The sequence below is a fragment of the Plecotus auritus genome (genome assembly GCF_963455305.1).
Source record: "Plecotus auritus genome assembly, chromosome: 6".
Taxonomy (NCBI): Eukaryota; Metazoa; Chordata; class Mammalia; order Chiroptera; family Vespertilionidae; genus Plecotus; species Plecotus auritus.
Window position 1 is genome coordinate 47,810,089 of NC_137773.1, and position 25,356 is coordinate 47,835,444.

The following is a 25,356-nucleotide window of genomic DNA, read 5'->3' on the forward strand; positions in this document are numbered from 1 at the left end:
CTCCTACCCTTGGACATACAGTATATGCTCCTGACTCCCAAGCCTTCTAACTCAGACTGAATTTACAACACTGCTTTTTCTGGTTCTCCAATTTGCAGGCAGTAAATCATGAAAGTTCTCAGCTTTCATAACTGAAAGTCAATTTCTATAGTAAATTTCTGTATCTATCATCTATCTATTTATCTATCTATTTATCATCTATCTATCCTATTGGTTATGTTTCTCTGGAGAACCCTGGTTAATATACTAGCTCTTATAATTTGCTTTTTAAAAATTCTTTTAAACATTTTTATTGTTCACAGAATTATTTATTGGTGTTTAATAATATTTGATTAGGTTGTTAATCTTTCATGAATTAGATTTGCTGATTAGCTCTCCATTTTGGATTTAAAGACAATTAAAGTCTTCCAATTAAATAAAATATTTATTAGTAGTTCTATACTAAATTCAAAAAGTTGTTTAAAAATTTTTGTATCCCACTTGTAGAAACTAAACACAACTGTCATCATAATATATATTAAAATAGGGCATATTGAGGTTCCCTTCCTTTCTTTAACTATACAATGTTCTATAAATTTTAATAATTTATAGTTAAAGATTGCAGAACAAAAATGCCACAGTGTTTTAAAATATTTTTCCTTTAAGATGTGTTAAGCATTTTGTATAGTAGTCATTATTGCAAATGGTAACCTTTTAATCTTGATTGATTGATGAGTATGAGAGAGAGAGAGAGAGAGAACAATTGGTTGTTCCATTTATTTGTGCATTCATTGATTGATTCTTGCACGTACTCTGACAGGGTTTGAACCAAGTGAGCTATCTAGCCATGGCTCAGTAAGTCTTTTAATTAGTAAAATTTATATAAAAATTATAATGAAAATGCTAAAATATTTCATAAATGTACATTCCCTTAACATATTTTGTTTGAATATTCTAAATTTATCTTATGCAAAATTATATAAAGTTTCTAATTAACCAGAAGTTAGATTTATTACCATTTTAAAATCCCATCATGTACTCATTAAAATTTATTCTAAATCATATCTTTGGATCAAACACATTCCCCAAAATCTAGACAAGAAAAAGATTAAGCAAGTACCAGTGAAAAGTCTAATTAGTCTATTTCACCTTCATCATCAAACATAAGTAGTGATCAAAACCTTTCAATGGTCAGAAGTGGGCAAGTTTGTGGGCATTATTTTTCATCTAAAATAACTCTTTTCTGCATTATTTCTTGAAGGTCAGTTTTTTGGCCTTGTTTGGAAGAGCTTCAAAAATGTTAGATTTAAAAGGGAAATATGGAATGATATTTTAAAGCCTTATTTCATGCATATATTTTTTATAATTTGAAGTATATGAAAGAAATTCAAAAGTAGGAAAAATTCTATAAAATTATTAAAAAGAAATAATCTGAACTTAATTGCAAAACTAATCACGAATGTCTATGTAATTATTTTTACAATAACACATTGTTTTAAAAAGTTTTTTGAAGTAGGATAATTTAAATTAATACTGATTAAAAGAGAATTCAGGCACTATGTGCTTCAACCGGTGATCAAACCCACCACCTAGGTATGTGTCCTGACCGGGAATCAAACCTGAAACCTCTGGTTCATGGGACAATGCTCCAACCACTGAGCAACACCAGCCAGGACTCAATGTTTTTGTTTTTTGTTTAGTTTTGTTTTGTTTTGTCTATCAATTCTGGGTCATTCTCAGTTACTATTTTTTTTTAACATAGCCTGCCCCAATTTTCTCTTTTTTCTTCTTTTTAAAATCCAATAAGGGAAATTTAGAATACTCTCATTTTATCATCTATTATTTTGGTTACCTATTATTTCTGCTTCTTGTAAAAGTATGTTGCAAATCTGAGGACTATCTTCAGCTCTACATTCAGTATAATTCATTCTCTCTGCATCCATATCCACTTGACTGTTTAACTTAGATCTGGAGTCTCATTACCAATGATTATATTTGTCAAAAACAGTGCATTGGAATCATTAACAAATATACTTAGACTTGTTTGATAATATCTTATTCCTAAATCATGGGTGTGACCTTACCTTTCTTTTAAAGAAACACACATATATACCAATTTGTATTTATAACTGATTACTAATACTTTAATTCTTTGAGCATATTGTGTTGTGTGTTGTTTCTAGTGATTCTCACTCACAGTTGCTTCCCTGTGGGTTTGTAATTTAGCATTATGAGCCTTACTGACAAGATGCTATCTGTAGAAGTCCAGTGTAGTCTTTAAAGTTTTAATGTTGTACCTCTTCCAAGAAAAGTTGTATTTTTAGGTAAATTGAGATGCTACTATTTTAATTCCATTTTAAGTTAATTTCTTACTTTGGGGTTTCCTGTAATATACTCACATTTAAAACTCAAACTCCAAAGGCACATAAAGTTAGGGTTGAGTTTTCAGGTTTCAAGGGCTGTATTTTTCTATCCAGTGTCAGTACACACAGAATTTCTAGTCATAGAAATATTCCTGTACGTGGGAATATTTTTCTATAACCCTGCGGCTCACATCTTTGTTGCATGTGGGTCTTACTTTTAACCTCATAATTTTTGTAGACCCAAGGCATTGTCTCCAGTTCTTGGAAAAGCAGTTAAACTCTAAGCCTCTTGGTTCTGATATCGGATTTTCCAAGGTAGCTCTAGTTTAGTTCCGCTACACTTTACTACTCTGTTTTCCACTATTGTCTCCATTTAGAGGCCAAATGAAGTTTGGATTTTTGTTGTTGTTTTGTATTTTGAATCAGGATAATTTTCAAGATGTCAAATAAATAGAAATCCATCTGAGGCATGTTTTTCTGAACACTTTATAACCATACAATTTATATGTATTAGATATGTGGGATCAAGGCTGCATAATGTTTTAAAAATATTTTTTAAATTGATTTCAGAGAGGAAGGGAGAGGGAGAGAGAATAGAAACATCATTGATGAGAATCATTGATCAGCTGCCTCCAGCATGCCCCCTACCAGAGATTGAGCCTGCAACCTGGGCATGTGTCCTTGACCAGAATCCAGCCCTGGACCCTTCAGTCCACAGGCCAACACTCTATCCACTGAACCAAACCGGCTAGGGCAAGGCTGCATGATTTAATAAATGCTATTCAAACCTCAGTATACCAAGATTTTCTTTGAAATGCAGTTTCGTATGTTACCTTTAATCGTTAATTTAAGCATTTTGAGATTAAAAACTCTTAAAAATATGAGCACGAATTTCTCTGAGGACTGTTAAATTACTCCAATATGAGGCATTATGTAGTTAATTATAGGTTATTTATTAAGAAAGATGGAATTGCATTTTAATGACCCTCATGGCTCTTATGTAAGTAGAAGAGCTGGTGCTGCTTTGTTACCAGGTGTGCTGGGCCTCCTGGCAGCCTTCAGCAGCACCTCTCCAGTGATGAGCTTGTATCGCAATACCCTAGCCTTGACCTTTTAATAATTGATTTATAAATATTGTCTTGTGAGCAGCCTGCGGATTTGGGTTTCTGAGAACCAGAGAGGGCGTTTGGATGGTGGAGAGTTGCTTCAAAAATCTTTCTCCCTCCTTTTTTAATAGACCCATTGACCTTTAGACCTGGAGCAGCACTAATCCTTTCAGGCTGATATTTCTTAGCAGGAGTTTACTGGAATTTCTTCTTTCTGTAAAATTTTAGTAGATAAAATGAACAGAAATGCTGAACTTGTATTTTGTATGTGTATGCAAAAGCCACAGAAGTATGATTACCTAAAAAAAAAATCTAACAGTTTGCACTTCATATGTGTGAGAGTGTGTTGTTAGAAGAGTTACCTTTTCTGACATGAAGAATTAGGAAAAATAAGTGAAAATTATGCAATCTACTTTTCAACAGAAGAATAATATTTTGAATAACTAAGACTTTTAAAAATGGAGTAAAAATTGAGAAAATAAGATCCCTAAAATTCAATGTATTAAACATATTTAATAATAACAGTGTGTTTGTTTGTTTTTTTGCATTGATTTCCAGAGAGTGTAGAAGGGAAGGAGGGTGGGGGAGAAAGAGAGAGACAGAGACAGAGAGAAACACCTATGCCTGAGACACACATCGATTGGTTGCCTCCTGAACATACCCCAACCAGTGCCAGGGATCAAACCTGCAACCCAGGCATGTGCCCCTGACCAGGAACCAAACCCACCCCACCCCACCTCCACTCCCCCGCATGGGATGATGCTCCAACCGCTGAGCCACACCAGGCAGAGTTAGACTTAAAAATAATTCCATTCTGAGTCAGGGCCTAACCTCATAATATATGGCCAGTCAGCTCTCTATTATTGTATAACAAAATACCATAATCCTTAGCAGCTTAAACCAATAAGCATGCATTATTTCACACAGAAGTGGTTTGCCCTCTCTCACACTTCAAAAAGTAAACACCTTCTGACTTTTCAGTTTATTTGTTGTTGTTAATATTATTGAAATGGAATCATACAGTACTTACCCTTTTATGTGTGTCTCTAAACATTTAAGTTATTTGTTCCCAGATTTTGTCATGTTTTATATGTAATACTAATTCATTCATTTTAATTCTAAGTAACAATGAATGTGGGAATATACTGCAATTTATTTATCAATTCTGGAGCTGATAAATATTTGGGTTATTTCCCATTTTACACTATTAGAGTTGTGCTGCTTCACATATTCTTGGATTTTTGTTGTGATACACACATATATATGCATAGTTTTTGAGTGTGCTTAGCTTTAGTACATGCCATTAAATGAAGTTCCTTATAACTGGTAATGTTTATAATCATAAACTGTATTTTTATCTAATATTGGTATAACGCACCACCTTTTTCACTCTTTTGATTAATGTTGGCATAATATATATTTTAAACTTCAAGTTTTTGATTACGTGTATATGATTTGATGTATGTCCAAGTACAGTCATCCCTTGGTATCTTTGAGCTTTGGTTCCAGGATCCCTAAAGGTACCAAAATCCGCTGATGCTCAAGTCTCTCATATACAATAGCATAGTATTTGCATAAAACACACCCTTCCATATAATTTATAATCATCTGTAGATTACTTATAATACCAAATGCAAATGATTTAAAAATAAAAAATACTAAGTAATCCAATGTAGATATACATGAATTTCAAATTAAGGGTTAGAGCAGATTTGTCTCTCTCTAAAACTCCTTAATTTCCAGGTGAAGAAAATTTTCCAAATGAGACCTAGAAAATGGCTTATCTTGGATGGTATTTATCATTGGTATACACAATACCGATTTCAGCTCATTTTTGTATAAGTAGTTGATTTATAGCATTAAAAAAGTCAAAATGCACCTAAATTGTTTTTGTGCTTCAGTTGTACCCTAGGTTTCTCTGTTACTTATCCCATTGTTTTGTTGTAAGTTAATATATGTAAAGGTACCTAGTAAGTATTGAAAATGTCTAGTTAGCAGTATTATTATAAACTAGAGGCCCAATGCACAAAATTCGTGCTAGAGTAGTCCCTCCTTCCTTCGGCTGCTGGCACCGGCTTCCCTCTGGCACCTGGGACCTGGGTTTGTCTTGCAGCCCTGGCTTCATCCAGAAAGTCATCCAGAAGGGCATCCAGTCTAATTAGCATATTATGCTTTTATTATTATATATATTATCATTAAAATGTGTATAGACATATTTATAAAATAGAAATATAACTATAGCTTTATAGAAATACTAGAGGCCCAGTGCACGAAATTCATGCTGGGTAGGGTCCCTAGTGGCTGCTGGCAGCTGGCCGGGGCCTTCCTTCATTCAGTGCACTTCATAGCAAGTGAACGAACTCCCATTCAGTCAAACTCCCAAGGGGGCACTTTGCATATTAGGCTTTTACATATATAGATGAGTATATAGAAATACAATTTTACATAAATAAAATATGAACTTGGTAGAACATAAATTCCTCAGAAGTTATATAGAAACTTCTGGAGGCTCTCTTTCAAATTTCTTTATTTGAGACCTAAGTGTAGCCCTCATGTAACCTAATAGATTACTACTTTCTAATCGCCAGTCTAATACTTGCCTTAGGAAAGCATGGCTATAAATTACTTTTGGAAGTGCAATAAAATATGCTACAACAACAAGAAAAATATCTAGTACAAACCCAAAATTATATTTGGCAGATACCATAGCCAAATCCACAAATAGAGCTCTCCAGAAGATCAAAGGTAACAATTAATGTATATTCTATTGCCTGGGTCATGTACAAAGATTTTGCAGTTAATTTGAGGTTGTGAATATATTTCAAAAGGGGAGAATTAGAGCTTAGTTGTTTTCTTTGTGAGAGTTTGGCTTTCTTATGCATTCTATTATATGGGAGGGGAACCTCTCTTTTAGAAGATGTTATAATTTATGCTCATTTCCATTGCAGATTCAAAAGCAATATTTTTTTATGACTAAGATTTTAAAAAATCTAAGCTCTGTGATATACTTTAGTATAGTTTATCTGGTGAGTGTTCTTAATGTTTATAAAGGGTAATTTACCTGTCAATCCACCACTACACTGGCATCCAAATTAGTGCCTGTAAAGAAAATATTTAAGTGTAGAAACAGCAGGAAAACTAAGGAAAAGTGGGCAGTTTTAAGAAATGGTGCTATTACATTTTCTTATTAAGTGGACACATTTTTTTTTCAGAGTCAAAAGATGTCATAATACATTCTATTCCTATTTCTTGAACTATTTACTAAAATACTTTTAGCCCATAGATATTGATTTCAGTGGTATGGTGCAGAATGCTCTCCAAATGATTACTAGTAAATCTAAAACAATAATCTTTTACTTCATGAACATAACTGAATTGTGTAAATGTTGATGATTCATCTGCCCCTCAATTTGGCCAAGTTAACTAGTTTAAAAATATAAACAGCAGGACAATTGTATCTATTCAATTCTGTAACAAGGTGCTCCTCTTTTTTATACCAATATTATAAATGTATACCAACTCTATTCTGAAACCAGTTGAAGTGTGGTCTACTAATCACACAAGTAGAAAATCAGGATAAATAGAAGATCATCATTTTCAGGTCTCATCTAATAACCAAAAGGGCTAAGCTTTCACTCAGCTGTAATTACATATAGCTCTAAAAATACCAGTTAAAACTTAAGTGAGATTTGATTAAGATGAAAATTCTAATTTAAATGAGGTTGCTTGTTTCTTTCTTTTGTTGAGAATTCAAATAAAGTAATAACATTTCAAATAAAAATATACACATATTTTTAGGAAGAATTCATTTGTGATATATTAAGCCACTGGAAGCTGGTGGTGGACATATCTATGTATCCTATCCATATGAAGTAATGGAGGAAAAGGACCAACATCTAAATATCTGACAACCAAAATATCAATCAGTGTTTCTCTTTACCTATTCAGACCATATGTGTTCATGGTGTATGTTAATCAATCATCCCTTTGCAGTTTATAGTCCAATTTACTGAAGACAAATTTTCTTTACTATATTGTATGAATTTTACAGTAGTGACCATTTGACCTATTAGTTTTGGCAACAACATCAGTGTTTTCACAGGTCAACACAAAAACAACACACTGTAACCTTCACGCCTCTAAAAGGACCTCCTTTCCCTGCCGTATAATCACTGGCATTTGGGAAGGCTGAGCAGACACTCATCCAGTGTGCAGTACTGAGCATTTCAGGAATTTACTTGCAGCTGAAACAATTATACAGTACCATGGGGAGATGTGACAATAGAAATAATCAGTCTCTCAAGGCTAAAATGCGTTCTTTGTATGCATGGTTACAAGTCAGGGCGCCAGAGGAGAACACTGGGGCTAACACACAGGGCACCTGCCATTACAAACACATAAAAGGATGTGGAAATGTTTCAACATGATCTAGTAAATGGATGGTACAGCTATCTCATCGAGTTTAAATCTAATTGCTCTAGCCCTTGTCACGCTAATGGCAACACTGTTCCTGCTGCTGCTGATTCAGAAACAATGCCGCTGTGTCCATTATGGGAGACCTTCCGTCTAAAATGAAACACTGTAAGATGGGTATGCAAAGTGCAGCCAGTTAGAAAAGGCTTGGGAGTCTTTCTCTCCGTTTTAAAACATATTCAAAGCACTAATAAGCCTCGAAATTCAATGAAACACACGTAACATATATTGAATCAGGAAGGGACCAAACACGTCAAAAGAAATGACACTCAACATGTAGCATTATTTTGGAAAATATTTATGACTTTTTATTTTTGTCTGTTAATGCATACAACGTTCTCTGTGGTCCTTTATTTTTTAAATATTTTTTATTGATTTCAGTGAGGAAGGGAGAGGGAGAGAGATAGAAGCATCAATGATGAGAGAGAACCATTGATCCGCTGCCTCCTGCACGCCCCCGACTGGGGATGGAGCTTGCAACCCAGGCATGTGCCCTTGTCTGGAATAGAACACTCCAACCCCTGAGCCAACAAAAGGCTCCTGACAAATGTATTGACTTAAGGAAACTAGTAAATGAGTTTCTGATTTAACCACAGTCACTATTTGGTTCAGGTATAGAGGGGGCAGAAAAGCCTAACCCAGTGGGTCTCAAAGCATAAAGCCCATAGGTTAATGTGGAATTCTTGTTCAACATTCTCAGGCTGTCCTCCAGATGCCGGTTCTGATGCCGCTGGCTCCTGGGTCACACATGACTGAGTATGCGGAACTCTCAGCCTCCTAATTGCTGTGGAAGCTCAGTCCTGCACCATCACCTGCATTGATGCCTTTGCTTTCCAAGGTTCAGGCACTTTCACGGAAAGGTGTCGGGGTTTTCTCTCAGAGTCTAAAGCATTGCTAACATTGTGTGTGTGTGTGTGTGTGTGTGTGTGTATGTTCAAAATGTTCACAACTGTTCCTCAAAGCTCCACAAAGCTGGGCTGCGAGGGGCACCGAACCATGTCCTTGCATAGACTTGACCCTCAGGATAGCCTGAGATATTCCTCGTGAATGCCTTTTCAGGCACCTGTCTTCCACATGGGATTGTTTCGTCCTTTTACCCAGCGACCTGTACTGTATTGGAAAGCAGTGAGGAGGGTTTGGGTAAATGACAGAAGACAACAATTCAATACTAAAATGACTGTTAACAACCGTAACCACAACCACAGAGTCCGTCTGACCACCTTCAGGATTCCACATCCCTGCTGTGCTGTATTACCGAATGAGTAAGGCCATTCAAGTAGCTGCAGGACCAGGAACATCAGCTAGCTGGAGACTTTTAAAACTTGTACCACGTATTGTGTGTGTGTGTTTGTGTGTGCATACACGTTAGGAATTATTTCACATTAGGCTCATTTATTCTGGGAAGAAAAAAGTACTAGAGAACCTTCTTCCTTCTTCCTTTTCTCAATATTGGTTTTTCCCGGATAGAATTTTACTATAGGTATTTATGGTGAGATAGGAAAATGATAAGCTTGAAATATAATTTCTAGATATAAGGTTTTATTTTGTTTCTGATCATTACCAGCTTTTTTTTATGTCATTAGAAATTGTGATAGAGTAAAATGGTCCAGCCAGGCCCTAGCAATCCTTTATAGCGTTTATGAGGAGGAAGCCAGGGTCCAGATGGCACAAAAAATGAGTTTCTTCAAGCTACCATGTAGAGCTGTGCCCTGAAATAAAGTCTCTATTATATAAAATGTAATTTTTAAGTCATAATGCTTATCTCATGCTGAGGGGAAATGATTTTATTCCTCAAATACTGTGGTTGCTATATTGTAGTTTAGCTTTACAGTATGTAGTTCAAACGAAAATTTTTATATGAAATTTTCAAAACATTTCAGGAGTGTTGTAGTCCTTAAGGGAAAAGCTTATGGATATTTTTTTGGGGGGGGGGCGTGTTTGGGATTCACTTCTCAAATACAGTTCTTTATACCACTTGTTCTCTAGTAAGTGAACAAGGGATTACATTTTGGAAAAGGCTTTTAAGGCAATTTCATGACAGCTTCATGATTTTCAATAAATAAAACACCAACTTTGGCTTTTACATGCTATAAGTGATGTGTTCATTTGTGGACAGATCCCATGGCTACCCTTTAGAGAAAGGTAAGTTATTTAAGAATTCAGTTACCTTCCCAGAAAAAGATGTTCCAAAGCCCCAGTGCATTGTTTCTTTTAAAGAAAGCACTCGTATTAGTGTCTAAAACAGCATCTTAGGATTTACGTAGAACGTATAAAAATATATGGCTTCAAACACCAGTTGAATCAGACTCTTTTCTTTGGTCCTTGAGGAGTTTCTCTACCTTAACATGGTAGCTGTGATCTTAAAGAATGTAGTAAAAATAGAGTCATTTTCTCACTTTATTATTTCAACTTTCATCCCTTTATTGCATTCCAGAATTGAAAACATTCTAGACCACAAGATTTTTCATTCTTTTGAGGAATTATTACAACCCTTAGGGAAGCAAGAACAATCTACATTTCAGAAAACATATTTTGGAAGTTTACAAAATGAGAAAGTAAACAAATCTTAAAATTTTTCATTTTCCTAGGAATTTAAAAGTTAAACCAAATAAATGATAGTTTTTATGAAACATCTTTACCACTTTCATTCATGATTAACATGATTAAATAATTTATTGCAAGTCGGGTAAAAACACCTTGTATTCCAGAAATACTACTTATTCAAAATAAAATAGTTATAGAAGAAAGACAGTTGCATGAATCCATCACCTGCTCAAGTAACTATAGAACTCCGAAGGATTTGTGACAGATAAACCAACATGTGACAGCATCCCTGACAAAGCTTATTCAGTTTTCCCCTAAAATGTCTATGGATTAAAACAAATATCTATGAATAAAAAATATAATCCTGCAAGTAGTTCTAAGAATAAAATTATTTCCATTGCTAAAACAGGCATCTCAGCCCCATCCTTTGAAATTCTGATTCAGTAGGTCTGGAGGATGGGGCCCAAGAAACAGCAATTTAACAAGTTTCCCATTGTGGCTAGTGACACTGCTTCTCTAGGGAAGCATGCTTTTTGATAACCACTGTCCTACAGCTCATTGACCCTCCCACTAATAGTAAAAAAGAAAAAAAGAAGAAAGTGTAAAGCAACCAGTCCTCCAGCACTAAGCATGAGACACAATTTGCGTTGGTTTATTTTGTTTGATTTATTTTATATCATTATTCTCTCAATGATATAAAAAGAGCCCAGGGGAAAAAAAATCCATGTCTGCTGTCTTTTAGCAAACATGGGGTCAGAAATGTTTTCTCTGAGTGAAAAGAAGACAATCATCATGGGCATGAAATGCTTTCTTTCAGCATCATCAGGGAAGGTAAAGCAAGATGAAGTACTGAAAAATACACAGAAACCAAATTATATAAGCAATACACTGAGAAGAAAAATGAATTGTAAAGGGAGAAAAAGGAAGAACTACACTTACATTGAAATTTATATCCATGATAGAATTAGAAAAGAGTAAAAATAATTCAGGGAAATTATATTAGTCATGAGGTTAAAAGAAAAAAGAAATTTTCCTAGAATGTATATCCTATATAATAAAGAGGTAATATACAAATTGACCCTCACACCCTAGCACAAGATGGCCATCCCCATGTGGTCAAAGATGGCCACCACAAGATGGCCAGCATGGGAGGGCAGTTGTGGGTGATCAGGCCAGCAGGGAAGGGCAGGTAGGGGCAACCAGGCCTGTAGGGGAGCAGTTAGGCGTTGATCAGGCTGGCAGGGGAGTAGTTAGGTGGTGATCAGGCTGGCAGGCAGGCGAGCGGTTGGGAGCCAGCAGTCCCGGATTGTGAGAGGGATCCCAGATTGGAAAGGGTGCAGGCTGGGCTGAGGGGCACACACCCCCCCCGTGCACGAATTTCATGCATCGGGCCTCTAGTGAGAAAATAAAAAGGTGTGGAAATGATGAGAGTGGACTCTACATATTGAAATTAACAACAAGTCAAATCTAGGACAAGTAGAAGGGAATGGTTGAATGAACCCAATGTCATGTGTCCAGCCCTGCTTTAGTACCTTTTCACAAACTAATTTAATGCTCACAAAACTCAGTGAGGTGATTACTGAAGGCATGCAAAGAACCCAAAGAGGTTAAGTAATGCAAACTAATTAATAGAGTCAGGATTGTACCCGAGTTCAAGCACCACCCTCCTTCAGGAACATTCTGTAGGTAAAGATGTTCTTAAAATCTTGTAGATGAACAAAGATTAGGATAATAATTGTGAAGACCTGAAGAGTGCACAGTGAAATCAGTGCAATGGGACAAATATTAAAACTCTCTGTTAAGTTTTCTGAGGTTTCCATTTTCCAGGTATTATTCTTAGCCAGGTGCACATACATGTGTATGTATACCTATGTATACATATGTGTGTGTATACCACATTATATGTTGTGGCTGTACTCTTGTGGACATATAAATTGTTAATGAGGCCAATTGCTCCAACTTTTAACTATGTTTATGATTTTTTGAGGCTCAGAGCAGGGTTTATTTTTATTTACTGTAGTGATAATTTTTTCTATTTAGCGTATTATAGTATTTTTAGTATTATTTATGGGATTTCTTATTTAGCTACTTAGATATTTTTTGTCACTGAACAAATTTGACATACATTCTCAAATATCTTCAGCCTAGCCACTGATAAAAATAAAGCAGGGTCAGTGACCATTCCAGACTAACATAAATACATTAATTATAAAACTGTAGGGTCAGGTTTTAAATCGTTAATAAATCCATGTGGTTAAATGTCAATCATTCTTTTCTCTACTTGTCTCAAATATTATAAGCAAGCTTGCTAAATTTTACATTGAAATAAAATATTTCTTTTTTTTTATAAAATTGCACATATGGCTTTTTTTTAAAAATATATTTTATTGATATTTTACAGAGAGGAAGAGAGAGGGATAGAGAGCTAGAAACATCGATGAGAGAGAAACATCGATCAGCTGCCTCCTGCACACCTCCCACTGGGGATGTGCCCGCAACCAAGGTACATGCCCTTGACCGGAATCGAACCCGGGACCCTTCAGTCCGCAGGCCGACGCTCTATCCACTGAGCCAAACCGGTTTTGGCTGAAATAAAATATTTCATTGGTCAAATTAATAACTTTATTTTTAACATAATTTGAAAATAAATTGGATTAGCTTTTCTGTGTTAGTTTCTAATTATGAACTTGGTGGGAATAGGAGTCTCAGACTTAAAGTGCTTTTTATACCAACTTTATTAAGATTTAGTTCATATCTCATACAATTCACCTATTTAAAGTGTGAGAGGTGATGGTTTTCAGTGTATTCACAGAGCTTTGTAACCATTACCACAATGAATTTGAGCATATTTTATTACCTCAACAAATAAAAATCCTGTTCCCATGCGCACTCCACTACCCATCCATTGCCAATCGCCCAGCCCTAGGCAACCACTAATTTTCATTCTGTCTCTATTGATTTGCGTTTTTTAGCCATTTTATAGAAATGGAATCACGTTACAGATGGTCTTTTTTGACTGACTTTTTTTACTTGGCATGCTGTTTTGCAGGTTCATCCATGCTATAGCATTTAAAAGAAATGGATTCAATATCACATAAAGGGTGAATTTGGGTCAATATCCAAATTCTTCTAACTTAACCTTGTCCTCTGTAGGAAAGAGGATCATGTTTATCATGGATTACACACGGGATTTTTGTTTGCATATCAATGAAATAATTCATGTGTTAATATACATATAAAGAAATGCAGTGATTATTACTGAAAACCCAGGTATAGAAGATGAGGCATTTGTCCTCAGTAAGATATTGAAATGCATTTGCCCTTTTGTAGGTGGTAAGGAAAGGTCAAAACATTTCATTCTTCATCCTATTTTTTTTTTGTTCTACCTCCTTTAGAAATATGTTTTTATATGCAGAGTGATGTTAAAGTTACTGTGATGTCTGCATTGAAGACAAAAATAAGATACAGAAACAAAATGCAATTACGTTCTAAGGGGAAAAAAGGAACATGATAACTATGGTTTTAAAGCATTCTCTTTCATTGTATGTTAACAACACGCTATATAAATGTCAAATATGCTATTATGGAAAAAGTAGAACAGTTTCACCAGTGCTGATCAATAATAATTTGAGGGCAGAAAAGATCAATACGGTATAATAAAGGAATTATATAATAAAATAAAGCAACATATAAATACTTCCTTGAGTAGAGAGTGTCCTGAAGATACACTATTGGAAAAATAACGTTAATAACACCTTGAAAACAAGAGGAAGGCTATTTCTTTGTTATATGGGGATATGGTCATGAAGCAATTTATTATTATAACTGGCAACAGAGAGTTCAAGGTTTAAAATTCTCTATTTTACAAATGATTTTTTTATTGAAACCTTATTAAATGTTTTATTTTTTAAAATGTGTTGGGGTGACATTGGTTAAGAAGATTATGTGGGTTTTAAGTGTACATTTCTATGGTACATGACCTGTATATTGCATTGTGAACCCACCACCCAAAGGCAAATCATCTTCTGTCACCATGTATTTGGGCCCCTTTACTATTTTCTACCCCTCCATCCTCCTTCCCTCTGGTAATCACAATCATACTATTGTCTGTATCTATGAGTTTTTGCTTGCAAATTCTTTAAATTCATGTAAAGGAGGAAACAAAGGGAAACATATACATACCTTCATTTGGAGAAGAAAAAAAAATGAGGTGACTAGAATTTACCAGGTCACCAGCTCTATAAGGAAGTGTAAGTAAGAATAGATCATGATTAATAGTCCAGGTCATGTTGTCTCAGTCCAAAAGCATGGTAAGCAAAATGTCTGCCACGTCATGATGCTCTTTAGGGAAGGGCCATCTTATTTTGACACCGGGATCTAACATGATGTTTAAGGGACAGGGTCTGAAATCAGAATAGATTTGAATTTTTCTTCTACAGTTACATGCTTGATGATATCAGCAAGATTTTTTGTGTTTGATTTTTCTCCACCATATCTAAGAGGGCTGTAGATACATTTACTTAAGATTGGGTATGTAAAATGTTAAGCATAATCACAGTGTATATTGAATTTTCATTAAAGAACATGTTATTTCTACTGGTTTTCTTTATATTTTTAAACATCCCTGTAATGATTATTTCCTTTAAATACGTTCAGCTATATTTTTTAGGAAGTGCTTAAAAATATCTGTTGAATGAATAAAAAAAATGAATGAGTAGATGGTACTTATTTTAAAACATATTGCACCCAGCCAGCATGTCTCAGTGGTTGAGCGTCAACTTAGGAACAAGAAGGTCACGGTTCAATTCCTGGTCAGGGCACATGCCCGGTTGCTGGCTTCATTCCCATTGTGGGCCTGCTTGAAGCAGCCAATCAATTATTCTCTCTCATCATAGATGTTTCTTGTCTTTCTCTCCCTCTCCCTTCCTCTCTGAAATAAATAAAAATATATTGTAAAAAAAAACAAACATATTACAAGAGGAAAAGTTGTGTAACATCATATATGTAAAACTTAAGTTCTCTCTCTTTTTTTTAGAGGTTTTATCTGTTTTAGAACTCCAGAAATGTACTATCTATTTTGTTCAGATCTTTGCTTGCTGCATAGAACCCCGAACAGTTCAGGAACTGATAAGGTTGAAATTTCACAGATAGGAGGATGCCTTCCATGGGAAGATTCTGACTCACTATTTGGCCCTTTATATATACACTAGAGCAGGGGTCCTCAGACTTTTTAAACAGGGGGCCAGTTCACTGTCCCTCAGACCGTTGGAGGGCCATACTATAGTTTAAAAAACAAACAAACTATGAACAATTCCTATGCGCACTGCGGGCCCTGGACGAGTCAACTGCTAAGCAGGACAGGCAGCAGCACCTGGCGGGCTGGATAAATGTCCTCGGCAGGCCGCATGTGGCCCGCGGGCCGTAGTTTGAGGACGCCTGCACTAGAGGCCTGGTGCATGAAATTCGTGCAGGGGGGTGGGGGGGTTGTGTGTGTGTGGCTCAGCCCAGCCTGCACCCTCTCCAATCTGGGACCCCTCGAGGGATGTCTGACTGCCCGTTTAGGCTGGATCCCACCGGGATCGTGGGATCAGGCCTAAACAGGCAGTCGGACATCCCTCTCACCATCCAGGACTGCTGGTTCCTAACTGCTTGCCTGCCTGCCTGCCTGCCTGGTTGCTCCTAACCATTTTTGTCTGCCAACCTGATCACCCCCTAATCACTCCCCTGCCTGCCCGATTGCCCCCAACTGCCCTCCCCTGCAGGCCTGGTTGCCCCCAACTGCCCTCCCCTGCAGGTTATCTTGTGGCGGCATCTTGTGTCCACATGGGGGTGGCCATCTTGTGTGTTGGAGTGATGGCCAATTTGCATATTACCTCTTTATTATATAGGACTAGAGGCTTGGTGCACGAAATTAGTGCACAGTGTGGGGGGGTCCCCTCAGCCTGGCCTGCACCCTCTCATAATCCGGGGCCCCTTGGAGGATGTCCAACTACTGGCAGTTGGACATCCCTCTCGGAATCCAGGACTGCTGGCTCCTAACCACTCTGCCTGCCTGACTGACTACCCCTAACCACTCGCCTGCCTGACTGACCACCCCTAAATGCTCGCCTGCCTGCCTGTTCGCCCCTAACTGCTCGCCTGCCTGCCTGATTGCCCCTAACCACTCGCCTGCCTGCTTGATTGCCCCTAAACACTTTCCTGCCTATCTGATCACCCCTAACCACCTCTGCTTGCCTGTCTGATCACCCCTAACTGCTTGCCTGCCTGTCTGATCACCCCTAACCACCTCTGCCTCAGCCCCCACCATCGCGGTTTCGTCTGGAAGGACGATCGGAATGACATCTGGAAGATGATTCGGTTGTCCAGTCTAATTAGCATATTACACTTTTATTATTATAGATATTATTAAATCTACATCTGTCTTCCTTTTCAAATTCAGATTCCTATAATTTCAAACATGTGTCATTGTTTGTATAATCTTCAGAATTTTCTCCAAGCAATAAAAAAAGATTTTTTTGTGTTAGTCATATGAACTGTGTATTTGGAAGAAGAGATATCAACACATGTAAATCCAGATGCTCCTCCTTCCAAACTGGCTGTTAAATGAAAGAGATTAATAAAACTGAAATAGCATGTTTTTATATATATATTCTTTTCAACAGTGAAATTTAATATAATGCACAATTTCCACATTGCATTTTCTTTTGGCTTCTTATAACCTAGACTAATGTTCATTTGAATAAATTTAGAAAGCTAATGCCTCATTTTATGCAAGAAAGGTATAAGATTAAGTAGAATAGTAACCTTGTTAATTATCACTTCTCTGATCTACACACCTGATATTTCTTGCAAGAAGTTTTTAGCAAATATTAAAGAGGTCATATATCAAGGATTATTTTTATATATCACAATTAAGTAAAAATTTGAAAACATATATGTGCATTTAGCATTTTAATAAATTATTTTGATATATGTTATACAATGTTACTAATTAAATATAATGTCAAGGAATGAATTGCTAGGAAGTAGTTATATGAGCTCATTTACTTTTAACATAGTTACAGTTTTGCTTTCTACTTCTCTCTCTTTTCTCACATTATTTTTGACTAGAGGCCTGGTGCATGAAATTTGTGCATGGGGGGGTGTGTGTCCCTCAGCCCAGCTTGCACCCTCTCCAATCTGGGACTGCTGGCTCCCAACTGCTCGCCTGCCTGCCTTCCTGATTGCCCCTAACCGCTTTTGCCTGCCAGCCTGATCACCCCCTAACCCAGGGGTGGGCAAACTTTTTGACTCGAGGGCCACAATGGGTTCTTAAACTGGACCGGAGGGCCGGAACAAAAGCATGGATGGAGTGTTTGTGTGAACTAATATAAATTCAAAGTAAAGGAGCAGAGGGGAGAGCAAGAGAACCCTCCGCTCTTTCGTCTTTGCAGGCCAGATAGAGCAGCCGAATGGGCCGGATCCGGCCCTTGGGCCGTAGTTTGCCCACGGCTGCCCTAACCAATCCCCTGTCAGCCTGATTGATGCCTAACTGCTCCCCTGCCAGCCTGTTTGCCCCTAACTGCCCTCCCCTACAGGCCTGGGTCCCCCCCAACTGCCCTTCCCTGCATGCCTGGTCGCCCCCAACTTCCCTCATCTGCCAGCCTGGTCACCCCTAACTGCCCTCCCCTGCAGGCTTGATCACCCCCAACTGCCCTCTCTTGCAGGCCTGGTCCCTCCCAACTGCCCTCTCCTGCTGGCCATCTTGTGGTAACCATCTTGTTTCCACATGGGGGCAGCCATCTTGTGTGTTGGAGTGATGGTCAATTTGCATATTACTCTTTTAATAGATAGTATGGTTGACTTATCATCTTAATCCCCCTTCTCTCAGCCTGGTAGTTATACCTTCTTTCACTCTTAAGTGATTGCAGAAGTGCCAAAAACATGAATTGTTAAACCATCAACATCTAAGTTACTGGCATTTTTCCCCTTTCATGCAATGCAAGGATTTGTAAGGATACTCCTTACTTATAATCTAGTGTTAACATAGCTATCCTATATAATAAAAACCCAGCGACCATAATGGCAGAATGACCAGAACAACTGCTCAACCAGTCACTAGGAGGTGTATTGACCACCTCTTGGTCCCTTTCCCCAGCCGGCAGCCTCCAATCACTGATGGTGAACAGGGACCCGGGATGAATGGCGGGGGGATGCAGATGGCACCAGGCCAAGGCCCCTGCCCCGCCAGTCACCCCACATACAGAGGGTGACTGGCAGCGGGGGGGGTGGAGCCAGCAGCCAGGGAATATGGCCCTGATCGCAGGCTAGGCCTGGCGACCATACCCACACATGATTTCATGCGCTGAGCCTCTAGTATATATATAAAAGCCTAAGTGACCATTTGACTGGTAGCTATGATGTGCACTGACCATCAAGGGGCAGATGCTCCAACTGGTAGGTTAGCTTGCTGGTGGGATCCAGCCGATCGGGACTGGGCCAGACAGGCCAGACATGACCTGGAGCCCTCCTGTGGTCCTTCCCCGGTCCCCTCCGGGACCCCTTGCAGGATGTTGGAGGAGCCGGTTTCGGCCCAATCCCTGAAGGCCAGGCCGAGGGACCCCACCGGTACAGGAATTCGTGCACCGGGCCTCTAGTATATACATATTATTAAATTTAATGGGTGTACATCTACATATGTACCCATCCCTTTCATCGTTATCCCTTCAAATTTGGAACTTTTATTTGGAAATATTTTCTTTGCTATAACTATGTGATGAGACGTTTTCTCAAATATAGTTTGTCTGAAAAAAAATATCCTATGCCATAATTTTTGAAGTACATTTAGTAGGAATAGAATTCTAACTTAGTCATTTTTGTAAACTTTGAAGATATTCTAATATTTATTTCTGATGTCCACTATTTAAATTGAGATCAGCTATAAGTCTACTTGCTGTTCTTCTGAAAGAAATCTGTCTACTCTTTCATTCTGTTTTTCAGCCATTTGCTTTATCTTTGGCATTTAGCTATTTTAACTTGATATGCTGTTTTATATTTTTGCTTGAGGGACAATGAGAATATGAAATATTCCCCAATTTAAAATAATAGTAATTTAAAAAATTTTGCATAACATGAATGAAGATACATCATTATAATTCAAATTATAATAAAACATAGAGTTAATAATTAAGACTCTAACATTTCATTCTCCTTTTGTAATTACTCCCTCTCATGAAATATTCATGGTGAACAATTTGACATTTGTACTCCCTGGATATTTTTAAATATGTTTGTATTGACTCTATAATTATGAAAATATTCCCAATAGTTATTTTCAAATTTTATACTACATTTTTTTATTTTATAAAAGAAAAATTTAGAATTGTGTGTGCTCTATGAGTTTAACTTTGTTTCCCCAAATTAAATAGATCATTTATTTATTGAGTAAACCAGACTGATTTTCACTGATCTAAAATATACCCTAAAATTCAATACCTAAAAATTATACAGTTTTGCTGTGATCTATATGGTTATTCCAGTAAAAATAGTATGTGTTGAATCCCTATCACTGGATGGAATAATTTCTTGTTTGGTATGTGGCACAAGTTCTCTCTGAAGGTATGAATTTAAACACAAGGAGATGTTATTAGTGAACAATTTTTTTTCTTATGATATTTAAACTCATTGTATCTAGTTCTCCTAAAAACTTGGTTTGGTTTGTTTTTAGTGTATAAACAATTAGTCTATAATTAAAATATTGAAAATATTTTAAATTCATCATATGAAATTTAGTATGCATCTCACATAGTCAGTTCTTGCTATGTATTCTTTATAAAGTTTCTATGTTCATTTGCAAGTTACTTGCTAAGGTTAATCCAAGATAATTTATAGTTATTATTGGCCTTGTAGATGTGTCCTTTTATACTGTTTATTCCCATGTTACTTTTGACATTTGAAGAGAGAAAACATTTTAGTATATTCACCTCAAATATTTCCTTAGTGGATCCAGTTCTTAAATTTAAGAGTTTCTTAGTTGTCTACTTTCTTGACCTTTCCACAGAAAGAGATTTGAATGTTAGTGATCAAATCTGTGGTTTCTTTGATCATCTTTTTCATTTCTCTATTTTTATTAATTCACTTTTGTGCTTTTCAATATTTTTTGTTTCTTTAAAAAACTTGAGTTGAATTTTTAGTTTATTTATTTTCAATCATTCTTATTTTTTAAATAATCAAAAGCTAGAGAGACATATGTGTTTTAAGGATTCAGTGAATCAAGCACCACAAATTTATTTCAATTTTAAATGTCTGAGAATGACAGCAGTTGAGTGTGTCATGCAGTTATAAGAAGTGAAATATTTGTTTTGTTGTTTGTTTGTTTCAGTTGCCATACTAGACAATGTTTATTGAAAAATATTCAACCACCAGCATTTCAATACACACTCCCAACACTTGATAAAGTAGTAAGGGTTCAAAAATCAGTGGAAGCAGGTTCATATCACAATTATTCCACTCTATGAAGATCTTAATCAAAGTAGCTAAGCATCTATACTAATAAAAGGGTAATATGCTAATTAGACCGGGAGACCTTCTGGGAGACCTTCCGGATGTCCTTCTGGACGAAGCCATAGTGGCAGGGCTGAGGCAGAGGTGGTTAGGGGTGATCAGGCCAGGAAGTTGGGAGCAAGCAGGCCGGCGGGGGCGGGGAGGGGCAGTTGAGGGCAAGCAGGCCAGTAGGGGGGGCAGTTGGGGGCGATCTGGCCAGCAAGGGGGTGCAGTTGGGGGTGAGAAGGCTGGCAGGCAGAGTGGTTAGGGGCAATCAGGCATGCAGGTAGGTGAGTGGTTAAGAGCCAGCCATCCTGTATTGCAAGAGGGATGTCCAACTGCCAGTTTAGGCCTGATCCCATAGGCACTCAGACATCCCCCAAGGGGTCCCAGATTGGAGAGGGTGCAGGCTGGGCTGAGGGACACCCCCGCCCCCCCATGCACGAATTTCGTGCATTGGGCCACTTAGTGTGTTATAAGAACATGGGAATTAATTATGGATCTTGGTATGTGTTAGAAGAACATGGGGTGACCCATATATGCCTTCACACATACACCTTGTAAAGGCAAAATCTTGTATATATATTACAATGTAAAAGGTTAAAACTTAATTACAAATTAAGTGTGCTCAGACCTAGCTTACTTTTTCAAGTGGAATGAAATCTGGTTGTAGCACGATTTTGATGTTAAACTGCTTTTCCTTTCTGTTTACATTTTGTAAGAACAAGAAGCCTCAGCTGGAAAATTGGCCCATAATCACAGCCTATTAAGCTTTTACTGATATTGCAATGGAAGTAATGGGTTTTTAATGAGCTTATCCATTTTAACATTTATATAATTTATTCAGTTTTTCTTTTCCATATTTTGTATATTAACTAAAACCTTGGGTTTAATAATTTTCTTACTGAACTTTTAAATCCTCAGAATTTACTAATAGCAGTATTTCAAGTTATCATTGATAATTTTATTAAGTATAAGCAATAATTTGGGTGTTATTGCAGGGCAAGATATATTATGAAGGATCAATCACTCATATCGAAGATTTATTATCACCTGTGGCATGTGGCATCCATATCTTGCATAGAAAGTATATCAACTTTCATAACAACAGGGGTAGTATTATTGTTTCAGTAAAATAAATTTAAAATATTGCATGTTGCATGGATTTGCCCTTGAATACTCTGGATAAATTGTCAGGCTAAGAATCTCCATAAAATCATGACACTTTTATTAACCCATATAGTCCAAATAAATTCAATAAAAAGACTGCATAGATGTTTTGACTGTGCTGGTGATAAAGAAAATAGCACTGTGTGAAGTTGGGACTTCACACAGTAGAATAACTGAGGTGGATGTCTTGAAGATGAATGAGAAGAGGTTGGGGACCATGGCAAAGGCAGGCAAACATAATATTTTTCTACAATATATTTTATGCCAGTGGATGTAACTTACCAAACTTAAAATAAACATTAGGAAACTTTTAGTATTAGTTTACCTAGTCATTTAAGAAATAAATGATTTAACTTCCAGAAATTATTTTAAAAGAGTGGTAAATAAGTAATAATGAGCATACTTATAAATTACTTTTATTAGTGTCGTTATAAATTTCTGATTTTCTTAAAAGAAATACCAATCATGAAACTAGTTTTCTATTTACCTCTATAAATATACATATTTTTCTACTGTTTTTATGTACATGACAACCATAACCATTGCCTTGGTGAACAGATGTTTAAAATTGCAAAGAATAAATAGAAAATATGTGGAACTAATAAATTAGTCCATTTTCATAGTAGTTCTTCCTTGGAAACACTTTTTATTTTAAATCATCACCAGAAATATTGAAATAGGCATTCAAATCAGACCTATGGTAACACCAAGAATTAGAACTAGGGGACTTCAGAAAGATGTCTATCTTCAAATCGAATATTTTATGTCTTTTACCCTCAGGACACACACCTGTACACAAGCATGTACTTAATAAGATTTCTACTAGAATAAATGTAAAACAACAGATAATGTTTGGGGTAATTCAGAATTTTCAAATTGACATTTGAGAAAAATGTCAGCTTTTTCTTAAGCAGAAAAAAAAATGTGATCCACTTTAATGAACTGAATGAAATTTTCTAATAACTTGTTCATGTTCTGAAATAAAAGGATTGTGGCAGGTTCCAGAGTGCAAGTGTAAACCAATATAGCCAGAGTGCTGATTTTACATGGAGAACTCTGATCCAGGTGCCCAAATGCTAGGGGCAGAACTACATGCGGCGGTTCGCCCTTCTATTCCTTGGGTCTCTTACACCATTTCTTGGCGGCTGCGCTGCAGCGGGCCGAGTCAGCAGCATGAGTCCGAAATTGTGTGAAGAGAGAATTACGCTTTTGTTCTGTAGAAAGTCTTTTCAGTACGATCACATTTGCTTCCCAGTGTAACTTCATAGCTTGTACAGCAGTCACTGACAGCTCACAGCACTGTTGTTATTCAAGGCTAAGCAGATGAGAGAGACGTAAATGACTAATAACGTGCAGGAAGTTATGTCTTCAAAGTAGCAGCCTAATTGTGCATCTTCATTTAGTGAATGGCTCAAAACATATTAAAATTTCCTGACCACTGGAGGCAAAAGCAATGCCAAACACATCCATCATATCAAATACTGGTAGGGTGGAAATGTTCTTAATAAAATGCCACAGAAACAAAGAAATTAGTGAGGATAATAAAAATGGACTAGAATATAAAATCAAATGTTAAATTTAGTGGTAAGCAAATGATTATAAATTTAAACAACAATAATAATACAGTTTGACTTTGCCTAAATATGGCAAAAATGAAAGACTATGATTTAGTATTGGTAGGAATATAGGAACTGGACAATCTCATGTACTTAAGTGTGTATTTCCCAGTAAACATGCATTTATTAAAAATTATAGTGTCTTTGGCTCACTCACTCCAATTATCCAAAGACAACAGGCAATAATAAAAGGTGCACATATAACTTTTAACACGATGCAAAACTGTTTTAGAGCCATAGTAATGATATTGTGACTTAAACATTTTTAATATTCAAGAACAGAATAACTTTTTTTCCATGTGAAGTTCTGTAAATGCTAACATATGCATAACACCTGTAAGCACAACAATAATTAGGATACAGAATAATGTTATCACCCCCAAAAGCTCCTCCATGATATTGTTTTATATTCACTCCCTCCCTCTGCCCATAACCTCTGGCAACAACTAACGTGTTCTCCATCACCCTTAATTTTGTCTTTTCCAGAATGGCATATAACTGGAACACTGAGTAAGAAATCTCTGGGGACACTCTTCTTTCACTCAGCATAATGACTGTGGAATTTATCTAAGTTATCATGTGTATCAAAAGTGTGTTCCTTTTTACTGCTGAGTATTATTAAATTGTTTGGAAATACTACTTTTTGAAGGGCATTTGTGCTATTTCCAGTTTATTGTAGGTTTTTGTGTAGACATAAGTTTTTACATCCATACAGTTAGATACTCAGGTCAGAGATTCCTGGGTAATAAAGTAGGAACAAGTTTAATTTTTTAAATGTATATTATACCTACTCAGATAAGTGATTTGCAAATGTTTTCCTAATCTGTAGCTTGCCCATTTTATTGTATTAGCAGTGCCTTTCCCTGAACAAAAGGTTTTAATTTAATAAGTTCTATTTATCATTTTTAATGGACCTTGTGTCTGGTGCCATGTATAAATCTTATAAGAAATTTTATTTCATAATTTAGTGAAGGATTAAAATAAACTCAACTGTCTAACAGAAAGATACTGGTTAAAGTATAGTATCCACATGTGATAAGATCATATGCAATCATTATAAACCACAACTTAGAATATTTAGAAACACAGAAAATGCTCATTATATATTAAGTGAAAATTTAGTGGTAGTAAAGTTTTATATAATAAAATCACATATAGTTGATTATATGTGTATGCAAGTAGTATATATTTGCAGGAAAATTTGCACCATAATATTAATAATTCTCTCACTATTGAAAATACCCACCTTAATATGTTTTTAATTTTCTTTTTGCTTTGTTATTCCTCACCCAAAAATATTTTTCTATTGATTTTTAGAGGGAATGGAATTGATGGAGGAAAGGACGGTGGAGAGAAGGAGAGAGAAACATCAATGTAAGAAAGAAACATAGGTTGCTTGGCTGCTGCACGTGCCCTTGAACCAGAATCAAACCCAAGACTCTTCAGATGCCCAAGTCAATGCTCTAACCACTGCACACACCAAATAGGGCTGGATTTTCTTTTCTTTTTCTTTTTTATAAATTTCTTTATTGATTAAGGTATTACATATTTGTCCTCAACCCCCCATTCCCATCCCAAACCCCT